Source organism: Balearica regulorum, chromosome 1 (genome assembly GCF_011004875.1).
Source record: "Balearica regulorum gibbericeps isolate bBalReg1 chromosome 1, bBalReg1.pri, whole genome shotgun sequence".
Taxonomy (NCBI): Eukaryota; Metazoa; Chordata; class Aves; order Gruiformes; family Gruidae; genus Balearica; species Balearica regulorum.
In genome coordinates, this window is record NC_046184.1 from 195,585,233 (window position 1) to 195,607,542 (window position 22,310).

Below are 22,310 nucleotides of genomic sequence, written 5' to 3' on the forward strand. Positions count from 1 at the left end.
ATACAGAGATGTGAGAAACACCAAAATATTAAGGTGTGTGTTAGAAAACAGTGATTACATTTTAGAGTTGTTAAAAGTCATGACACTTCTGCTGTATTTTACACACATTCTGCCCAAGACAAAAGTTTGTTAGCACATTAGTCTGACTTGCACTGTTCTCTACAACATACAGAAACTTTACCAGTCTAATTGTAAAATCAGGATTGATTTCTCTAGAAAGCTGTGATTCAGACACTGTTATTGTTCTCCTGCCATACACTCAGTGTTGTTCTCAGCAAAGATTTAGAATATCTATGACAATGGCTAATTTGTCAAACATCAAATTTTCCAATTATTAGTCACTAAGAAAGCAAAGGTAATATCCTGGTGATATTTTGCAACACTGCTATAGAGCTATATTGCACATCAGAAACAGGCACTGGAGTCAGAGCACTAAGCAATTATCTGTGTTGATCTGATGGTTAACAGGGCTATGATTTGCAAAGATCCTTTCAGAGCTTGCCATGTTCCAGTTCAAGCTGAAACAGAGGAGTATGTTGCAAGGGCTTTGAGCAAAAATATGGGAAGGACATTGTTAACAACCACCAAACCCCAATTCTCTTCTGGAAATAATTTTAATTGCAACAATTTATTAAAATAATTCTACTAGATTCAAGTGCTCACATTAAGAGATGAGAATGGCCACAGAAATGAGATCCTGCCTGCTGATCAGCTGACAGTCAACCTGTGGCCATGAGGAGGTGTAAGGGTGCACACCACTGGGTGTGAGGGTCTGAAGCAGACAGCAGTCCTCAGCAAAGTGTTTCTCCTCCCAGTTTAGCTCCATTGCTAGAGACAGTGGCTGCTGGAGGAGCTGACATTTATCCACTTTACCTAAAGAGGGGAGACTGTAAAATGCATCAGCAGAGGGTTCAATCTCACCTGACTTTCCATGCCTACACTATACCTAAACTTCTGGCTTTTAGACATTTAAGATTAGTGTTTACACTTTCATCACAGGCCATGGGCAGAAATTAACACTGTAGAAGTCTAAAATATGTCTCATGAATCCCATTCTAGAAATACCAGTGTCTGTCCACTGACTGAACAGAAATCTAAGCAACTACGTCCAATATGAACCTCAATAACTGCCTGCAATTAAGCATGACAAATTCCAGCCAGGATGTAATGGGCTTTATTAGCCAGCCTGGCTAGTAACAGATTTAATGCCTACTATAGCTGGAGCCCAGAAGAAAAGAAGGGGACTACACACATACGCCCCCCTGCCATGCTCAGTCACCAAGAACTGACATTTGTGCCAGTGTCAGACCTTGCTTATCTCCTCCACCGCAGCAAAAGATCTGCTAAAAGACCAAGCAAGCAGCAGAACACCAAGTTGGTAACAGTGAGCCACTGGGAGTGGTTTTGGAGATGGAAGATAGGATAAGAAATTATTACGGTGACATCAAAACAGTCTCAGTTCCTCCACAGCAGGCATGAAAAAAGTCAGCAAAAAAGGGTGTCAGGGAGAGAGGCAAAGGGAAATGGAAAGAGAAAGCTTCATCTCCACCAGACATAATTTCCCCAATTAAAGATGGCCTTCCTAGCCCATCAGGCAAAACACAGTCTTTTGGCTACATGAGCCCTTAACATTCCCCATGACACTGGGTAGGCAGAAACCCTATTTCCAGTATGGTGAGATCAGGACCACAGCACACTTTCAGCCCTTCACTACTTCTTTGGGCAGAGGACCAACAGAGACTACTGCTATACATCAGTTTTCAAAATGAGATACCATACCTTCGTGGGAAAGGGAGAGCACCTTTTCATAGAATCACAGAATCATAGAAGGGTTTGGGTTGGAAGGGACCTTAAAGATCATCTAGTTCCAAACCCCCTGCCATGGGCAGGGACACCCTCCACTAGACCACGGTGCCCAAACCTGGCCTTGAACACTTCCAGAGAGGGGGCATCCACAACCTCTCTGGGCAACCTGTTCCAGTGCCTCACCACTCTCACAGTAAAGAATTTCTTTCTAACATCTAACCTAAATTGACCCTCCTTCAGCTTAAACCCATTACCCCTTGTCCTGTCACTACACTCCCTGATAAACAGTCCCTCACCATCTTTCCTGTAGGCCCCTTCAGGTACTGGTAGGCCACAATTAGATCTCCCCGGAGCCTTCTCTTCTCCAGGCTGAACAATCCCAACTCTCTCAGCCTGTCCTCATAGCAGAGGTGCTCCAGCCCTCTGATCATCTTCGTGGCCTCCTCTGGACCCGCACAACAGCTGCAGATATGAACTTACATTGAATGATACTTTCAAGAACAAGGTGGAAGAAAAAAAAAAAGCTATTTCAAGATTATGAACAGATGATGAATACATTTTGTCAGATGAGAAACTGATATTTCCCCTTTATATCCATAAATATCATGCTAATAGGGAAGGAAATGTGAGGCCATGAAACAAGGCATCTTCCTATCATGTTTCATCACTCATCTCTAAAATAACGCTTCCTAGGGTTTTTTAGCTGAGAGAATTATCACATGAATTATCATTGCTTTTCACTCTGAAAATAGGAACTGACCAATTTCAATTGCAATTGACTATGAGAATGAAAATCTGATAAAACATGTGGTTCTTGTAAGATACACTGATTCCTTCAGCTGAAGAGACTTTTTTTTTTCTTTTTTTTTTTTTTTTTCCTGGAACATGTAATAGTAGTATTAGTATTTATTGTAGAATAAATTCAGAAATGAATGGCATAAAATGAACAGAAGAGGCTAGTCACAAAGCATTCAGTCATACAGTTTACTCATTTATACACTGTTTATTTTCTGGTATATGCCACAAGAAGTAATCATTTAAATAAACAACTTCTTTAGTAGGTAATAAAATGTTATTGAGTTTCCAGACTCACAACGTATGCTATGGCTGTAAATCAGACTTATTCTAAACTTGTACTGATTTGCAGCACTGGGAGGCATTTTAGAAATGCCACATTTGAAAGGGAGGCACTGGATTTTTGTTTCTCTATAGTCTCTGTCTCTGTAGCAATCCTGAGAGAGGACTTGGGTGTTTGGAAATGTGCCCATGCCTTTTCAGCTACATCAGCTGTTACAATATGCGATATTACCTCTCCTGCAAACCTTGTCTAACTTTCACATTGCCCAAGCTTTTAAATGAGTATAAACTACTTTCAGATGTCAGTTACAGTTACTGCTGAAAGTATTCTGCTGTAAATTACCAACCGTAGTGCACTGGGAAAATCTGCCAAGAGATGATACAAAAATTACATTGATCAACACTGGCATCCCAGACACAGAAGAAAAAGTTAATGAAAGAAGCATTTCTCATTGTCCTAGCCTCCCCAGTTTTGAGATGCATTTGGGTTCCCAACAACCCTCTAACTAGAGGTGGTAGCCTAAAATTGGTCCTGCCACCTGTGCTTCTGAGCTCCTTGAAGTAGAGAAGCTAGAAGCCAGCCAGCCCTCTTACTAGTCTTTTTGACTAGGATCTTCTCTTCTGACAAAGATGATGACATCTGTGAGAAGGTAGGGGTGTTTGTGTCCCTGAATGACTAAGCTGGTCAGTGACTCCCTTTGGTAAATCTGTCTGTCTCAGCTCACATCCTCAACCCCACAGAGCATCTGCTGTTCCAGGAATGTGGGGAGGTCTGGATGCCCTGGGGACCAGATTTCACAGTACTGTAGGATGCATGAAACCTTCATGACAGCTCAGCGGATGCAGCGGGGTGATTAATGTTGCATGCTGTCACCTGAGAACATCTGCAGAGAGCCAGGGAGATGCATCATCTGTCCCTCCCAAACAAATATCATTTAGGCAAGAAAGAGGTTAGCATGTTTTGGAGGACTCCTTATGCCTGGGTGGTCCCACATTGGTCCTATAAAGACCTCTCTAGAAAAAGCTTTGCATTAAAGAATGTATAGTGACTTCCCTCTGACTCCAGCTCATAGCATGCTGAGAATCTTACATATCACCAAGTGATGCAAGCAAGGAGAACATAGATATGTACCAGTTTGGAGTAAAGTTGACAAAGCAGTTATGCAAAAAATTAACTTCTCAGATCTGTACTGAGTAACTGATGATGAAAATCCTGTTAATTTCTTCCTATTTTTTGTACTTTATATTTGAAACAAGGCGTAGCTACACAGTATTGCATTAAGTCCTAATTCTTTCTACGCACTGAACACAGAATTTTAAAACTCTATTTCAAAACCTGAAATAGCACCTGGACATTCCCCAAAATATAAGGATTCACAATTTTGGGATGAGACTGTACACTCTGCTTTTAGCCCCACTTGAAACAAATGAGAAACGTTACTTGGAATCTGTTAATACACAGTACTGAACTTGCTGAGCATGGGGCATCTCATCATGGAGTAAGAGAAAGAGATAGATACATTTTGAAAGAAAGGCAAACATATCAGACAAGTAAGACAAGTAGGTGAATGACATGCGGCAGATGTTGGCCAGACGGCTCACACTCGGGTACACTGGAGGTACCAGTAGAAGATCTAGAGCAAAACAATCAAACATTAGCTCTATTAACCCAGATGGATCACCCAGACTCTCCTATGAGGCCACCAGTCTTTGGAAACTGTGTGTACAAAAGTTGGAAAGATAAGATACCAATATCAGACAAATAGATCCCACTGTCTTGAAGACTATGAGTACTGGTTTGGGCACCTGTATCTATCATAATCTGTGGTGAAATCCCTGTCTTCTTCAACGCAGTTTAGATTAAAGCTTTAGCAGCTGAGAAACTGCTTCTTTCTCTCACATCAAAAATTTTTCTTAACGCCTTTTTATTGCTGTGTTGCTGACACAGAAACTTTGCTTTTTTTTATTCCCATTTCATGTTATAATCCTTCTTTATTATTTTATTATCTTATTATTACTTATCTATGTCATTATTACTGTAGTAGAAAGTGAAAAACTGCATGAAGAAAATTACAGTAATTAAACTTGTACATGAAATGGAAGACCTTTAACAATTTACTGCACTTCCATACAAAATCTGTTGCCACAGTATATATGAGCAGGAAATGGGAGCAGGCATCTTTTTTTTTTCTGGAAACATTAGCTATGAACTGCAAGCAACTAAATGTTTTCAGAGACCAGAAAAGGGAAGGTCATCTTTTCTTGTACCTTACATCCATTTCTTGTAACTGAGGTTCAACTCTTTCAGGGACAGACTGTAACTCTTTCAGTCTAAGCAGAGTCTCATTTTTCAAGCAGTCCCATTACATTTATTTATGGAGTAACGTGTTGTTGAATGCACCGTTGGCAGGATCTGGCTCTGCACGGATAAACAAGTTGCCCCATACAGCTTCAAATGTCACCATCAGACAAAAGAAAACATCCCAGGTTAGACAGATGTATTATGACCAATGCATTCAGGACTTTTACTCCCTTTCTCCTGATTGATTGAAGAATTATATCCATGAAATGGGATGATTTATACAATTGCATTGCCTCTTGGCTAGAATCAGCTTTTGCCAGCCAGATGCTCCTGAAGAATGACTGCTTGCAGCACAAATCTGATGTAATTTGATACACAGCATGGCGCACAATCAAGATGAAATGATCCTTAGATGATTCTTCCATGTGCAAATCATTTCAGGAAGACAATTTAAATAATATTTTTTATTATTATTAAGTTTTTTGGACCATTTTTTTAGATAATGAGCAATTGCATCCAGAAGTTGCTATTTTCAGGTTAATATTTTATTAATCCTTTACCTGGGGCCAATATCCTAGGAAACCAGAGGAGCTAGCTGTCACTGAAATACCCAGTACTGAAGGCTTTTCCCAGGCTTGGCTTCCCCAATGCCTTCTCATTATTGTAAATGCTTATCTCCCACTTTTAACAGTCCCAGCTTGGTGATGCCATTTTTTTTTTTTTTTTTGTATGTTTCTCCCTTTTTCTTCCTCACCCATACTCCTACATTTTTGCTTCCCTCTCAGAAAATAATAATAAAGGAAAAGCTTAGGATTGACAAGTATGAATATAAACACATAGCAGTATTTTTAAAATATGTGGCTCTCTTCAGACTCAGTCAAGGCACTGTGCCTGCTCAGCATTAGGGATAATCCCTGTCCAGCACTGAACAGACGAGCTACCAGTGGGACCTACTCCACCAGGAGTAACCACCACATTCAAATTCCCCAGGAGTGAGAAAATGCCTGGTCCCTGTGTTGTCAATGTACCACGTTTCAAACGAGCACAGTTTTTTGCCTCATGTCTAGACTTTTTCATCTGAAGGAAAGGCAAGTTGATGCCAGTGTTGCCAAGAGTAAAAGCCTCTGTGTAACATTCAGGAACTAGCCCCAGAACAATTTAATTTCATCTTATATGGCATGCTTCTCCCAAAAAGCTCTTCATGGAGGTTGGATTAGCAACTAAGAAATGTGGAGGGTGGAACACATACGTCTGTGAAAACTGGAATTGATATGATTATGCTAAACAGAAATATTCTGGGCATCAGTGGTTTGCAAAGATTTAATGAAATGTGCCCCAAGCTTAGAATTTTCTCTCTGGAAAATAAAGCGTGATATTCAGAGACGGCTGGGATAAAAGGGTATTTTACGGGCAAGCAGAGGAAAATCAACTGTCACTTTATATGAAACACCTTCCCTCTGTTGTGCTCTTTTAATTTCTACCATAATAAAGCAATTATAATAAATTTATGATCTGGAAGTATTATTAATGCCTCCTTCCCACATACCACATTTTTCCTCATGGTGAAAAAAAAAAGGAAGGAAACAAAAAATACAGCACAAGCGGATAATGAACTGATCAATGTGTGAGAAAAATACTGGGGACAAACGTTAGCAGTCACCACTCCTTCTAAAGCTCCACTGTCAGATCTAGTTCTGTGGAGATTGTGCTTTAGAGGACATAAATCCTAAAATATCCAAAGTTCATGAAATGCCATTGTTTTGATGTTACTTTTCATAGTTTCATGAAGCATGAACTTATCCAGAAGGACAAACAGTTTGTGATGCCAATAATTCTGACCACAAAAGAATTTTATGTTTTGCTTATGCCTGTTGCTCACCTTGTTCTCAACCACACCACATGTTCTGCAACTACACCTTACGTCCTGTACAGCACAGTCGATACAAGTTATAGCAGTTTAGTGTTGCAGGACGGCAGTGTGTTGTGACACATCAGCAGAGTGAAAAGCATGACAGGTCATTTGCAATGTAAGGTGGCTTTCTAGAAAGCAAGCCGTTGCAAATTTCTCACTCCATAGTTTCTCTAAATGCCACGGTCACCTTTCATGGCTTATGCAAGCAACTCCACTCACGGTGCACTGAGGCATTTCTGCACAGTGGAGAGTACTCCAAGCACAAAGTAAATGCTCAGTGATTCATATTGGTATTTCTTCAGAAAATAAACACAACTATATCTATTCACCTGTTGCAGGATGACCAAGCAAACACCTGAGTGAACTGAATCTACTGGTTTGGTTTTAGAGCCACTGTCAAAGTAACTTCAAGATATTCCCAAATGACAGAAATTTGCATCTAGGTAACTAACAGCAAAAAGCTGCCTATTGAGTATGTATGTGAGTGTGCTTATTTTTGTAGTTTTCTTCCACTATAGAATTTATAATATCCAAAACTGTGTTCCAAATGCATTTATTTCTGAGAAGTGCATACACACCATTTCTGTGCATAGCAGAACTTGTAGGACTATAACTCAATTACACATAAGTTCCACGGGATGAATCACAGACATGTGACATCAGAAATAACCTGCACTATCTGCACTGGCAAGAAGTTGCCTTCAGAAAAAATACTCATGCCAAAGCATTTGTGTAGAAAGTATAGCAGACAGGAAAACAGAATTTCTTCCAAGCTATTTGTGTACTCATATGAAAGTAAAACCAGATTGTGTATATATTTATAGGTGAAAAGGTGAAAAACTTCTATTTCTGCTCTTTTCAACCAATCATACTGCAAGTAGCCTTATTTCTTATGGGATCTTTTTTACCAGCTTTTGAACTTCACAAACTGATTAATAGTATTTTTCAAACAGCTCATTTCATGAACTGAGTTATTTCAAGGTACTGAACTTAAAAACTCTGAGCTTGGTTCTGCACTCTGGAAACAGTCTGATAGGAAAAAGTAGAAATATTTCTCAATTCTTAATTTTCTTTTTTTTTTTACTAAATTTCTGAAAAAAATTTATTCTAGACTTCACTAATTGTTTTGAGTTGTACTGAAGCATACAATCTAAGGCAAAAGTGGAACTTCGTCTTCAAAAGCCAAAACTCTGAAAATTTTGCCCAGAATATCAAGACCTCTCTTAGTATGGCATACCCCTCTTAAGTAATCAAAGCTGATGATAGATGTTCATAAGTGCTAAAAAAAAACCCCCAAACCTAGAATTTACTAACATAGCAAATACCTTAACCATACCTTTGCACTTTTTATATAACTTTCAAGAACAGCTTATGGAGGGGAATGCAACTTGTATATTCAGTATAAGAGCAAATATTTGTTATGTACTTACAATTTCTATTTTTGTATACCCCCAAAGACCTATAATGCTAACAACGCTCACAGAAGCTTGAGTCCCAACCTAAAGCAGTGAGCAAACTGCAAAGGCAATGGCAAGGGACAATACAGCAAGGTATAGTTTTTATATCAGTTGTATAAATTGTCTCAGTTATTTCACTGGTACTGTATCTGGCATACTTCTGTCCTTATATAATGCTATATAGATGCTTGCAATCAAAGACTACTTATGCTAATTTAATTTAACTACAAGGGTTTTGTTAAGTCAAGGAAGAGTTTTGCATATGCAACTAGAATGACTAATCATAGAATCATAGAATCGGAGAATCAGAGAATCTCTTCCTTGACCAAAAATATTTGTCTTTCTTTTTTATACCGAGAATTACAAATATGGATGTTCGCTGGAGTTGTGGTACAATAGAGAATTCTGAATGTTTTCTTTATTTATCAGGTAAAATTAGACAATTAGACCAGACTACACTAGCACAACTGCAAAACTGAGTAATTTTCATATCACAATTGATTTCTTACCACATGGTGCCATTTAAGGGATTATAACAACTCACCAGGGTAATATCAAACTTGATTGGAAGCCGGGGGCCTGACTGTTATCTCCGTTAAGCCAGTGAAAATCCAGACAAAATATAATTGACACCAGTAACTTTCAATTTGCACCAGTATAACTAAAAGGAAAGCCAAGCATTGTATCTTCGACTAGGAAGTAGTTTTTCTTTTTTGCTTGGATAAGTCATTTCCATATCTTTGAGTGATTAACAGCCATCATTTCAACCCTCTTGAAGATATCAAAGACAGTGCATTTGGTGTTTTCACTGCTAAGTACACTGATATTACATGGGTTGGAGGAAGTGGCTTCATATAAAGAACAATTCACACAACAAATAAAAGTAATTTCTTATGTAAACTTTTCTGGTGGTGAGAAAACCTTTAATATGGTCAGCATGCCAAGCCTTTTGCCCTGCCATAAATAAACTTCTAAAGATAACAGGCTTGATTTTTTTCACAGATATTGAAGTCTATAGAGGTGGAAGTAAGATCTGGGCAGCTTTTCAGGAACTCCCAAGCTAGGTGTCTCAAGACACAGTCAACAGGTATTTCAGGGCTGGATTCATCCGAACTCAGACATTTACAATGTAGATACGTATGTACCACGTAGTTGGCTAAACTCCTTCTGTCCACATTGGGGAAAAATGGTAACTTCAGTAACAGTGGGATTCATCTCATCCTACCTAAAACAGGTCACAGATGAAGTGGGCCCCAAATTGCTTATTTCTTCTTATTGACTATATGGAGAGGCACAGTTCAGGGTAACCAGCTCTGGTACACATGTCTATATTACACATATTTTTAGTTAATGGAAATAAATCCCATGTTTTGTACCCTCAATCCTAACTATGCAGATTAACTTCTGTTTTGCTTCCATTTTGGCCTGCTCCAACAGCGACTGTCCCTCACTGGTTCGCTGCTGGGAGCACCAGTGCTGCCTGCTGTGGATGAGGAACCATCAACTCCTGAGGCTTTGGTCCAAGGGCTTGGCCCCTGGTGCTCTTTTATGCCATCCTACAAGTAACCCACTGAGGCTACATCTACGCAGTGGTAAACCACATCAGTATTTACATAAATTAAACATTCATAGGACCATCCTCTGGCATTGAAGCCGGCTGTCCTGGAACAGCCCCTGTCCATCTGACTGAACTCTCACCATTCCAAAGGGAAGAGGTTGGTGTTATGTGATGCCATTCATAAGTGTTAGCAGCAATCTTTCTTTAGTAAGGTTACCTTCCTCATATACACAGCTACATGTTGTGTTAATTACCTCTGGATACAGTTTAGCCTCCACTATTCCCTTTCTGCTGTGGAAGAAAGCTGCTGCGCTGTCTGGCTGAATGCCCTGTGTGGGGTCAAAAGTGTGCCAAGCAGATTCCTATGTCCTGGCTACTTCAGGCACAAGCATCTTATTGGCTTTATGGCACCTCCATCCACAGAGGAGAGAAGACTTCAACCAGCATCCCCAGAATTGTATTTAAATTTGAAAACAGAAGGAACCAGAAGGAACCGAAATGTAGATGAGGTACAATATGCATTGAAGATGAGGCAATCTGGGGTTATTCACCTTTTATCAGGAAGCTGCTGCAAAGGATGCTCCCAGTGTAGATGCTCCTTGTAGAAATAATGATTGTCCAGAAAAAAGCAAGCAGCGTGTCCTCACTTGTCAGCCTGTCTTCCAATTTTCTCTGCTTACCCGTAGTATACCTGCCAGCCTACCTTCTCCATCTTCTATTATTTTTTTTATTTTTATTCTAGTTTATTTTTATCATCTACTGAGTATCATAAGTGACAGGTAGATAACACATACTTATCTATCTATATGAACATACCTTCGTAACTTCAAACACCAACAGATGCTTTGGTTAGAAGACACCCTCTCATGGAAAACTTTGTCTACATTTACACTCCATAAAAGCAATACAAATGTTTATATTATTTTAATTATATTTGAGTCAGGGCTTTCTCTAAACAAATAAACATGGTCCCTCAATGTTTATAATTCATACTTTGGAGAGGTCTGATACCCTCTTGAGAGGGAATAACTGACTGTAAACAAAAGCAAAACTGATTAGCCCATTTTCCTTCTCCGTGCTGACTGAGCCCCCGAAAGGAAAACGACCTGCACAGCAAATGCAAAATGATTCAGCTCTTGCAATGGGAAGCCCTGTCAGAAACAGCTCCTCTGTGCTAGGTAGGTTAAAGCCAGAAGCATCCAAGGGCTCAGTTAAGGAAAGTCTCAGGGCTGCCCTCAGAGTTGGGGGGCTGCCAGCCTGGACCCTTTCCCCAAATACCAGGCAAGCGCCCCTCCAGCCATGTTGCGGGAATCAGGTGTGTTGTCTGGGTGCGCACCCCATTGCATGACCAAACCCCCAAGCTTTGGTCCTGCCCTGAGTACGTCCGGCCTCTTTGACTGCTGACACTGAATTTCTCCACAGTATGTGCCTCCTTCAGGCAGAATCTTTCTAGGAAATACTAACCGAAACAGAGTAAGCATTTCCAGGCATCAGCCTAGGGAAAATGCCAAGAGACACCTGTGTGACACTTTATGTTACAAGTTTTAGTGTCCTTATCCTCTGCAGCTTATGGTTTGGCAGAGGGTGGCTTGTATCTTGCATGTAATTTTTGTCCTTCTAGGGTCAAAATATGGCCAATTTAGAAGTGTCTTAAAAAAAAAAAAATAAAATAAAAAAATAATCACAGTTCAGTCAAGATATTAGCAGCTAAAAAAGTGATTATAGCAGCTGCAAACCGTGAAGATTTAATCTTCTCTGACCATGCTCTGTCCCTCCACAACTCCCGCTGTTGATTAGACATCACAGGCACCATCTTCACAGAATAAGAGAATGAAATCCTTCAGGAAGAAATATTGCTTCTCCTGTAAGAACATACAGAAATTGTCTCCAGATCCATGGCTCCCAACTGGCTAATTACATCTTGCTAGCAAGGTGCAATAGGAGCCCTTTTAACTTGTTTTATCAGATCTGTCCTGGTCCAAGCTGGCTGTGTACCACACTGAGAGCTGGCAGCACTGGGAAGCAGGGAGCGCAGACACTTAGCTGATCCTGGACTGAATGAGCCATCTCAGCCAAATTTCTGACGAGTGCTATGACACCGAGCAAGCAGTGTCTATGCTGGAAAGACCAGGAGAAAAGCTACTAATGGTAGACAGAAGAGGAGGCAGTACAGCCCCTGGGACAGGGGGCCATGACAAGGGCAAGTGGAGGCAATGACTTAGGAGATGCAAGTGAAAGTGTGGGACACGGCAAGTGAAACTTGCCATGAAAAAATCAGAAACTGCTCTAAAATAATTTTGTTGCCTGTGCACTTATGCTGGGTCTTATCTTCATTTCCTTCTCTCCACTAAACAAGCACTTGTGACCTATTTCTCCGTGAGATTTCTATCTTCAAAAGAGGCAGCTTATGTCTCCGTTCTGCCAATTCTCTCAGAAATAATGTCCTGCTCTCTGCCTGTACTTGTGCTTCATTATTAGCAGAGCACTTTCCTACCACTAGATAACATTTTCTCAGTTGGTTTTCATTTCTGATGCCACACTGATGATTACATTTGGTACAAGCAGTGGTGCTTATGTTGTCACATGCTGCTGTCGCTAGCACGGCATCCCACAATCAATGTAAGGTTAGAAAGACTACTGAGCTGCACATTTCAACAAAACAGCAGGTGCTTTGAACACCATCTATAACTTTAAGTGAACGATTTCAGTAATGGTTTTGTCAGTCCTTCCTAGAAGCAGTCCTAATGGGCAACAAATAACAAAATGAGGTTCAGCTGGTGAAAGAAAAGCAGGATAATACATTGAGGGAAGGGAAATTATTATCATAAAACATTTGTATAGACATGTGAATTCTGCACTGCGCTGTACAGCACAGAGATCACATCTCACCCCTGCTCTAAACTTCTTGCCGTTGCTAAGACAACCACATCAATGCAAGAGAAGCAGTGCAGAGTCCAGTGGTGAGACCTCCTAAAGGGATGAATTGGCTACTAGGCTCTGCTAGAAGAGAGAAAGCATGTTGGTGAAAAGGGCAGGATGGCTGCTTTGACTGCCTGGCATATGCACTCAACCAAGCACGGGGGTGATGAGGATACAGTGGGAACATCCCAACAAATAGCAGAGACTGCCATTGCCATTGTTTTCTTGGCTGGGTCAGGCTCTAGGAAACATCACTGATAGCTCCCATGGGCACCATCACGAGGTCCAACAACATTTCCTCCTCAGACCAACTACACCTTCTCACTTCTCCCTGGCTTACTACAGGAGTGTTGTATCTGCCTAAGCCTTGAGTTACTGAGCCTTTAGGGAAAGCTTCTCCATCCAGCACTGAGCTTGAGGCCTTAACGCATGGTAAAAAGTAGCAAGGGTATGTGGACGGAGGAGATCACAAAGTACTTCATAGTATCAGCTTATGAAGCCTATGTAGAAAACACTTAGCAGAAGCCAAATCCTATGCCATCAAAGAATCCCCATCCCAGCTCCCCTCATCAGTTTACTCTAGATGTTTCATACCACATTTGTGTAAGAGAACGTCCTTTTCTTGACCCTTCTTACACCATTTACAGACAATCTTCCACAGAATATAGCTTGGATTATCTGTTTAAATGTCAAACTGTGGATCCTGCAGTATATCGCTGGAAATGGCATCAGTGAGGTTAATAATTTAATGTTTTCTGGATCAAAGCATCATTATCCCTGAAGGAAGCACACAGAAGAACATACCTGACACAGAGCTCACCTAGACTCCCTTAAGAAGCTTCTCTGCTTAACAGAATGCTGCTGACTAGCCTTCCCATTCCCTATTTCTGGGTTTAGATAGAGGAGAAGAACCAGATCCAAGATTGGCAAACAGAAAACATTACAAGAAGGCAAATCTCTGTAACCTACCTTCTCAGGTGTTCAAGGCCCAAAGCATTAAGGAGTATTAATACAGTGAACTGCAAGTACTAAATAGAGTGAAATCTGACAGCTTGTTTACATTATAGGCTTCATATGCTTCCACACTTTTGTGAAAATAATAAAACAATTCTGGCTTGTAAGTTAATAAAAGAACTCTTCTCAACAAAGAAACTGGAAACCAGTAATTGCATCTCTCTTCTCCATCCCCACTTCGAAAGATGCTTTGGAAAATAGGAAAGGCTTTTCTTTCAGTTCCAGAGATCTCTGTTGATGCACTTTTGTGGGAAGAGAAATCCAGTAGCAAATATATCTTCTAGCTCCTACCACTGGTCTGCCACGACCGGGGCTCAGTCACACTGAGATGACTGGTAGGTATCTGGTGTGCTTGCCTGCATTATAATGCCTCCCTCACGGTGCCAACTATTCCTCCCCAGATTTCCTCCTATTTTACTACAGCTCCTCTAATACAGCATCAAAACCACTTGCACTAATACCAGGATTGGGCCATAGCAGACACATGCCCTATTCATGTGTTCTGGGGCTTAAGAATTTTTATTTTTCACCAGTTCACATATTTCACATGACTCAAGTTAATTAAATGGCAGAATGGATTACTGCCAAATGTTTGTTTCTCACTGAAACAGACACAGCCATTTAAAGAATGTTGTTATACTAGCCACATTTTACCACAAAGAACAAATACCTATAATTATAATATCTGTGATTATCTAATGTCAAACATAGGAAAAATAAGCAGTCCCACATTTCGAGGAGTAAATTGTAACCTGTATTATCTGCATTCAGGCTAAAAACACGATCTTGTCCCAACCTCAGAAATAAAATATACCCAGCAGTAACTGAAAAACAAATGAATCTGATTATAATCTTACCATACTCTAGCTTTTGCATTCCTCAGCTATGCAGCAAACAGATGGAAAAATCACATTACATGCACTGGGAGACAAATTTTTAAGGTATCTCTGCAAGCATCAGTTATCTTTGCACTTAAATATTTCTGGCCTTGAAGCTTGGGTCATACTGCGTTACATCTGTGAAATGTTTGGCTATTGGTTCATAACATATTTTGACACTGGCAGTGGACCCACTGATCAAAAATATTGCTGGGTTTGCAAGTTTGCCTTCGCATTCAGACTGTGGGCAGCAAACAACATGAAGACAATTAGAAGATGCCAGATTATTTTGTAGCTTCTGAAGGTAGTGTCATTAAAGACGAATTTCAGATGCTGGGCTTCCAACATTACTGGAAAAACTCATGCGTTCAGAGAGGCAAAGATTTTATTTTCACTTCAATAAAGTCAAATTTATTGAGTTATTCTAGCAGGTGCATTTGGGGCCTGGCGAAGGAGGCATGTCCCAGGAGCCGACTGCAGGGTTTCACCGCAGGACCTGGCCTCTGCCGCAGGGACGTCTCAGGGCCACCTCCTGGGCTGTGGCCATGGCAGCCTTGATTTCCATTTTACCTCATCCCCAACATGTTGTTTGTGAGGGTTCAAAAGCTCCTCCATGAGGAGCTGAGCAGCCCTTGTTGAAGGCTGCATTGGGGGGGGACACCCAGCATGAGCCAGAGCCCGGCGGGAGGCCATATATGATCCCAAAATCCCTTCTGACAACCATGGAGGGGACAGAGGCCCTCCTGCTCCATGAGCAGCTGCCCTGAGGGACACCAGGCAGGAGGGGAGACACAGAAGCACCAGACAGGGAGGACCCGCTCATGTAACCCAGCCCAGTCGTCTGCCATTTCTGGGCTGTGCGAACACGCTGTGGCAGGACACGGGACAACACAGCCATGCGTTGTGGCCCATGGGAGGAGAGAGACCACCAGGCCATGGCCACCCAACTTTGCAGACAGGAGGCCAGGCCATCCCCCTGCCTCGGGCTGCGTCTCCTGCCCTGCCACAGCCCTGTGACAGCAGCTGGGGACAAGGGGGAGGACATGGAGCTTGGGTACATGGGGAAACTCCACACCAGCCGGCCTCGGTGCCCCAGGCACACCTATTTCATTAGCAGCGCCATAGTCCGAGCTCACAAACTGAATGGGTCTTCCACAGACATCAGCCAACAGAGGGGCTTGTGTTGCCAGACCCCGGCAGGCTTCTCTCCCGGGGTTTTGAAGGTATAATAATAAGGGGTGAACCTCAACTGATTTTTTTTTTTGAGACTGGGGCATTCCCCATCCCCTCTCTGCTCCAGATGCTGGTTACATTTCTGCTGCTGATGCCCCCCTCCTCAGGACTCAGGGAGCACAAATAGGGTCTCCTCCCTCCTCCCACCTGGCTATTTCTGAAAGTTTTGTACAGAATAAAGTCCAGGAGGCTCCTGGTGTTCTGCCAGGTTTGCTGAAGTTTGCATGGGCACATTTGCAAGCTCCAACACACAACCCTCGCAATGCATAAAGCCTTTCTCTGGATACCCGCCATTCTAAATGCAGTATCTGTAATGCCTATATATGCATCTATAATGCAAACTCCTCACAACCCCTCCATGGGGTTCCCTCCTTCTCCTGCTAGCAATCTGCAACGACACAGGAGCAAAAGACTATGTGACTCACTTTTCTGTGAGATGTGTTAAGGATCGCTTTAAAAGCTATAACAACAAGCACACAAGGCATGTGTAAGAAGCAATATACAATAACATGGTTGCAGCTCATTATACACTTTGCAAACTTTTTTTTTTTTCCCTTCTAATCACCTTTGGCTGATAACATTTGAATCACAGAATCACAGATTGGTAGGGGTTGGAAGGGAACTCTGGAGATCATCTAGTCTAACCTCCCTGCTAAAGCAGGATCACCTAGAGCAGGTAAGGTAAGAAAAATAGGCACGAAGTATGAAAGCCTGAAACTTCAGTCCCAAAGTATGGTCTTTCTCTTCCTCAACAACCTGCATACCTGCATACAGTTCAACAGGTATTTCCTGTTAAGCAGCTTTAATGGATGAGGTCCAAAATGAGCATTAAATAAATCTTCTATAAAACAAACTTGTTTTGCTGCTCATCCATCACAGAAAAGTGTACCTGAAATTTATCCCTGAATTGATGAAGTTTCATCTAGAAAAATGACACGTTCTGTCAATATAATTTTTCCAGATGACACACTTGAAACTCAATGGCTGTTACACAAACCAAATGAAATATTAGCATGCCCTTCTCTCCTGCAGGGAGAGACAGGCCTTACACAAAAATCAGCTTCCACTGAAAATATTTGCAAATTTCTACTGATTTAACAGAATGTTCATACAAAACGATTGATCCTGCATATTCACTATGGCCTGAAAAATATTATGGCCAAAACCTTTTAGGTGACAGTCCCTTATTTTCTTCAGAGCTTGCTCTTTTTTCTTGCAGCTTCTTGGGCTGTGGCCATCCTTGATGGGCAGATGTGTAATGCAGGGTGTCAGAGAATAATGCTATCATTTGCCCCTCAACTAGAAACCAGAGGTTTCCCTTTCACTGAACGATGTTCAACTCTGGCTATCAATCAGCTCTTTCGTTATAAGTTAGCAAGATGTCTTTACATTATTGTTTCTGCCTTGTATATAGCCTTATTGATTTTTTTTTTTTCAGTACAGAAATACTTTAAGAAAATCAATGTTTCAGCAAATAAGGTGGAGCAGAAGTACTGTAGATTACCATTTGCTATTCCAGCATCAGAAATCATGGTTAAGTTAAAGGAAATAACATGTACATGTGAGACAATGAATACAGAGAAAAACTGCAGAAGGCATAGAAAATAGGTGAGTAGAGAAGCATGAAATTAAAAACAAAATAGAAAAAGAGAAGCTGAAGATAAATATAGTAGCTGTGGGTAGGACTTAGCTAATTTTAGCAATCTAAAACTTAGGTGTCTAGTCCAAGCTTAGCTCTCTCCATATAGCAAATAGAGAGCAGAGGCCACCTCCATGAGGGATTCAACCAGGCCTGAGACAGGTCTCTAGGACAGGGCAATGCATCACTCTTTCCCTCAACTATCCTGAAGTCTATATGAAGGGTTCAGAGAAGATGCATAACTTTTGGATGGTTTAAAGTTAGGTGAGATGAATATGTATCTGTAAAAGTTAAAAAAGTGCTTTTTTTACTATTGAAGGAAACCAAAACATGAACTTAAAAAGCAAAGTGGAAACACTTCAGGGACTGGCACTCAATCGCTTGGCTGTGAAATGCAATGAAGCACAACAGCACAGCTGTCAGGAATAAAGGCTGCCTCTATTCTGCTGACTAGGAACAGACCAGGGCTTGAGCACAAGCACCCAGCCTGACTCTGCCCACACTGCTTATCATTAGTTCACTCCCTGGCCATGATTGTATTGCTCCAACCAGCTCCATCTGAGACAAACAGGGCTGAGAGGACATCAGTTTATCTGTGCCATTTGTTAGTAGAGTCATGGATAGTCCTGGTACCTCTAGCAGTACAGACACAGACAAACAGCATTTGCAATAGAATCATATAGATCTGCTATGGACTTTTAACATATTCTGTGATCATCAACTCTTTCCTGGTCATCTTTCAGACGTTTATTGCAGCAACCTATACGTCCAACTATTAATCAGAAAATGACTATTAGTGCACCGAGTTTGGAAGCACTCTGAAACTATAGCCTCTTCAAACTATATTTTCAAAGGCTTTGTGCTATGTTCATATCATAACTTCCTGACATAGCTACAGAAATGTCATTGGTGGGGTGACATTAAAAAAGATATGGATAATAAAAGCCCAGTTTTGAGTGTGCTACTCATAACTTCAAAACACATCACTATGTCCTCTACTGCTCTCTAGCACAGAGGACAACTGGCATGAACTAGTCCCCATCGGCAGTCGGATATGGAGAACTTCAGAAAGAGGGTATCCCTGCTCCAGATTAGCTCCTAAACTGTGCCTTAAAATGGCTGGCCTGTGGCAAAACAGTGCAAAGACTGTCCCAGCAGTGTGTCACCACAGGTGACTGAGTTCCAGAATTGAAGAGTGCCATGGAAAACTCCCAGGCACTCTTCAATTTACTAGTATAATCTTTGCATTCTGCACATTTCAACAATTAGTCTCACTGCTGTAACTGTAAGCAAGGTTCAGGAGTAATTCAGAGAGATATTCCTCTCCTGTGCACTCATGGAGATGTGAGCTGGATATGACTAGCTAAAAACAGTGACATGAATGCTTCGGCAGACGTGAGGGCAAGTTCTGTATGTATTTTGCTTGTGATACTCAAATTACCATCAATGATGAGGATACAAGTGATATAGACAAAGTTGACTGATTTTAAAGCAGGATCATTAATAATATGAAAGTCAGATTTCAACCTCCAGAATGTCATGTAAAACTCAAAAATCAGAACCAACCTGCTATTTTTGTGCATAAAAATACAGATCAACAAGTTTCTCATCCCACACAGCAATCTACTTGCCAAATAAGTTAAAATCTGACCTTAAAGATGAGCTTTTCATTGAGGCACTTCTCAAGAGAAGGAAAACACTAACACATCCTTTTAGGCTGCACTGCCTTCTCCTCATACACAGCTCTGAGATCCAAACATTTTTGGTTTTATAAACCGAATCTATCCTGAAAGCATTTTTGCTTGGGTAATTAAAGTGGGAAGGAATATCCAAAGAGAGTGTCAGAACAGAGAAGGTCTTAAAGACAGTAACATGAAATATATTTCTATCCTGCTCTATGGTGTCACTCAAAAATTCATTTATGATCTTGATGTTTATAAGTTTTGGAACACAGATGGGAAAAGGTCTCTTAAAGGTTCTGCGTTTTAACAGCACTGGAGTTGACATAGGGTCATGCATCAATTTGGATACTGTACCTGTTGAATAGATGGCCTTTCAGTTCAACACTTTTAGATTTGAAGGTCAGATTCATTTGGTTTTCTTGGCAATATCTGACATTTCTTATGTCAGAGGAAAGATTTTCTTGTAATTGCTCATCAGCAAGTCCTTGTCTGAACATTTAAATAATTTACAAGCACAAAACCTATTTGTTGTATTTTATTAAAAAGGGGCCAAACTTTCCACTAGTACAATTGCATGTAGTGCCATTCACTTCAAAGAACCTACATATGCTTACACAGCAGGGAATTAGCCCAGATACTGTCAAAACGCTTCATTACTAGTCAGGTCAGACAATAAATCAGATCTTCTGTTTGCGAAGTACTGCAATTTATGTCTAATGACTGGAAGAATTGGTATATAAAGTAATTATCAAAACTGGAAAGCAATCATCTCCTAAATGTGCAAAACCTCATCTATAATTTGAATTTTAAAAAAACCAACCCAACAAAAATCCCATGATGATGGCAGGCATAAAAAACCTCTTGCTTTCTTGCAGACATAAGCTATCACTTCCTGCTTCCCTTTTCTTCAAAGACCCCACCTTTAGCATCTTTTTGGCTCATTTAAAGGGCCATTGTCACAGAATGACTCACAGCCCAGAGGATGTCCCCAAAGACAGGTGAAGCAAAGCTTATGTGGAATGTCTAGTCCTCAGCTCTTTCAGAAGTAGAACAAAGACTCCAAATGGAGACCTGTGACTATGAAATTAGGTGAACTGTCACAATTTTACTCCAGTCTCTTTCTCTAACATTCCCAGAAATCCCTTGTTCACCACTAAGATTCAGCACGTGGACTTGCAGAAAGATTAGGCTTCCCTGGTGGGAAATTAGGGATAGGATTAGAAGTTGGTTTATAACAAGCACCTACTTTCAGTTTCAATACGGCTGCTTGTTTCTAATGAAATGGCTAATATGAAGTATCTAAAACCAGGCTGACTGAAGGGGGAAAAAAAACGTTCAGATCAGCTGTTCAGAAAATATTTGCATTTTGCGATCTCCCATTCAGTTTGTACATCTGACAAAGAGTAGGGAACACAGAAAGCTAGCTGTGAAATATGGATTACTGGCCCACTAGTGGAAGCCCAAGAACAGAACATGGAGCTGTACATGAACTGGGTATCACATGCTACTTTCCAGTTACAAGTGAGTATAACTTCTGGAGGCATCTATTAGACTATGTGGAACCTAGTAGCTGTCTGCAAGGTGCACCTTGCATGCCTACTGTACTACTTACTATTTGGTTTCTGCTGAAGATGCTCCTTGGGGAAGGCTCTTGCTCTCTGCTCATCAGAAGCCTTGAAAAGATATCAAAATGGAAAAAAAAAATAAATTATTCACTCTAGGCTAATAAGGAAGATCTTTGAATTACAGAATATTTATTAAAATGTCAGTTCATTTTTTTTCATGCAAGCACCAGTCTAGATTACATTTCAACTAGCTTACTAAAGATTTTCTATTCATTTTATTGTCAGAGTTGCCGCTTGCAATTCAGCACAAGCTTTGCGCCTGTGCAGTGCTATGAATACTGAACACACTGTGAGCCACTTTCAAAAATGGATGTAGCACTTTTTATGGCAGGATGAAATCCTAGATCTTAGAAGTCAAAGAAAATTAAGTTTTCAGCTCAGACAGTTCATGACTCCAAACACCCAAGGGATGCAATCTTTGGGAAAGTGATGTGTTGCCAGATGAAGTGCTGGAGAGAGCATAAATAAATAACCCTTTCCTATTTCTCGGAATTGCTTTGATGAGAAATTTGCACATACTTTGGAAACTCTAGTGGTGGCCATGGAAATTACTGTATAACCTTTCCTATGACAGTGCTGAGAAAAAACAATATTAGGGTTGCCCAGAGAAGCTGTGGATGCCCCCTCCCTGGAAGTGTTCAAGGCCAGGTTGGATGGGGCTTTGGGCAACTTGGTCTAGTGGAGGGTGTCCCTGCCCATGGCAGGGGGGTTGGAACTAGATGGTCTTTAAGGTCCCTTCCAACCCAAACTATTCTGTGATTCTATGATTTATTACCACTAAAATATTCTGGCAGTACAGGAAAAAACACACTCCTTATACTGCTACATATTGTGTACACTATTCTTTACTCACTCTACTTTTTAGAGTACAAGCAGTGATGTAAATTCTTCAAGAGGATGTTCTGCAAACTTAAACAGAAAGTTATATTTTAGTATGCAGACAAAGTTTTTTCTCTCTTTGCTTTTTATCTTATTATTTGCAGTTGGATTCCTTTGCTACATACTGTTCCTGAATCTTCCTAGATAACTATTCATACTCAAGACATGGGTGAGAGAAGGCAAGCGTCTGACTGATGTCCTGGAAGAATGAGATTTTGGCTGTGAAAATGAGAAATGTGTAATGTGATTAGACTGATCTCTCTCCATCCAGGAAAAAAAAATGCATTTATAAATCAAAGTTACTATATAATTTGGTTACAGGTATTCAA

General features: G+C 40.8%; 1 protein-coding gene across 8 annotated transcripts in view; it reads right to left on the reverse strand.

Moving 5' to 3' along the window:
- MTUS2 (microtubule associated scaffold protein 2) overlaps positions 1 to 22,310 on the reverse strand; it is a 327,334-nt gene that overhangs the window by 241,953 nt on the left and 63,071 nt on the right. For 5 of the 8 annotated variants that reach the window (XM_075742078.1, XM_075742073.1, XM_075742077.1 and 2 more), the window contains one exon: positions 21,090 to 21,150. The exons of the other annotated variants lie outside the window; for them this stretch is intronic. The gene's annotated coding sequence lies outside the window, so the exon portion shown is untranslated. The remainder of the gene's footprint in view (positions 1 to 21,089; positions 21,151 to 22,310) is intronic. 8 annotated transcript variants of the gene reach the window in all.